Genomic DNA, 1,793 nt, shown 5'->3' on the forward strand with positions numbered 1-1,793 from the left:
ACTACAAAGCTCCTAAGCACCAGTCGCTGTGATTGGTGGTGTCCAATCGAGACGTGGTCAATCGAGATCACCTTCTTTACAAGTATGTATATTTATTTATGGGACATTTATGTAATAAAAAATCATGAATTTAATAATGCATGAGCCAAATATTTATGTTAATAATAGCAAATTTATATCAATTGTCGGTAATGTCAGCGTTCTTGAATTACCTCCGTACCCTTGGGGCCCTTTTTATACCGCCGAAAATTTGCCCAGGGTTGACGGTCTTAAATAATATCTCGTCGGTGATATGGTACTTAAGGCGATGCTAAAGCCTCCTGTATTACCACATTTTCGTTCGGTGAAAAATCTCTGTATTGAATGTACGGTTGTAAAAGTATTATTGCTTAAATTAAAGTACAAACAGGACCTCAGCTGCACTGGATTTCGTGAGAAAATCGAAAAAAAGTTTCAGATTCGTTAAAAATTCACTTATTTTTGGCTCGTACAGCTGTCATCTCAGATATATATTTGCTTGATATAAGAATTTTGGAGTTCATATCTTGAAAATAAGCGTGCAGCTGAGGTTATATTATTGAAACGAACGATACCGAGTTTGTAGAACAATAGCGTTTTCGGCCCGATCGGGTTTGCACCAACCTGGGTTGGATTAATCTTTCCTATTGGTTGATGTCACACGCTCTACCAATAGGAGAGCGCAAAACGCCATTAATCCAACCCAGGTTGGTGCAAACCCGGTCGGGCCGAAAACGCTATAAGATTGAAAGTCTAGAAAAGAAATATTTCCACCGAATAGAAAATACGTGTATACGGGTGCTTTGCGAAGACTGGAACTGTCAACAGAGTCGAAATTCCATGTAGCAGTAGTTGCACGGTCTTGCGATAGATGGTGCTGGCATATGTTAGATAAGAACAGACGTATGTGTTAGAGTAAAGCGGGGAGCACAGACTCTTGCATAACGCATAACACGTAATGCATAAGAATATGTACCAATCGAAGTTCTCCGTTTCTTTCCCTTCCATGTAATAGAGAACTCTGGTTGGTTCAATTTCTTATGCCTCATGTGTTATGCGTTATGCAAGAGTCTGTGCTCTCCGCTTAAAGCTGGAAACACAGTAGACACAGGCAATAGATACAGGCAATAGGCACAGGGAACAGGGAATTACGCACCGTCCAATGAGAGCTCCGGGATTTAAGTTTGATACATAACCTATACTAATACAAACGTACCACTAAAAAGGTGCATGAAGTCCATGAGACAACAAATACGGCACAGGGAATAGGAACAATTTTCCGACGCGTTGGAATTTTATTGCCTGTTGCCTGTTGCTTCTTGACTTGTTTTTTGAGGTTATATTTTCATTTGTGAATTTAGTTCTGGCAAATTTCAGATTTAATAGTTTAGAAGACATGACATTCAATCACGATTATTGCCAGAAAAGAAAATTTGACGATTCGCTGGAGGATGAAGATGTAAGACTTGACACAAAATCAAAAATATGGAGACGAGCTTTTAATAGATTTGATTCGAAGCAGGCCATTTCTTTATGATAAAACAATTAAAGAATTTCGAGATATTATCATGAAAGAAAATGCATGGGCAGAGATCGCTTCTATTTTAGGAGTTTCAGGTATGCACATTACAATTTAACTGAATATATTCTTTAAATAATTTTTCCAATAACTAAGTACATACATTAAATATTATTTTTTAATACACTTTATTAACTTAAGCCTGCGGCACACGATGCTTGTTTTCTTGCTGGATTGCTAGCTGGATTAGAATCTT

The sequence above is a fragment of the Trachymyrmex cornetzi genome, unplaced genomic scaffold (genome assembly GCF_001594075.2).
Source record: "Trachymyrmex cornetzi isolate Tcor2-1 unplaced genomic scaffold, Tcor1.1 scaffold816, whole genome shotgun sequence".
NCBI classification, from domain to species: domain Eukaryota; kingdom Metazoa; phylum Arthropoda; class Insecta; order Hymenoptera; family Formicidae; genus Trachymyrmex; species Trachymyrmex cornetzi.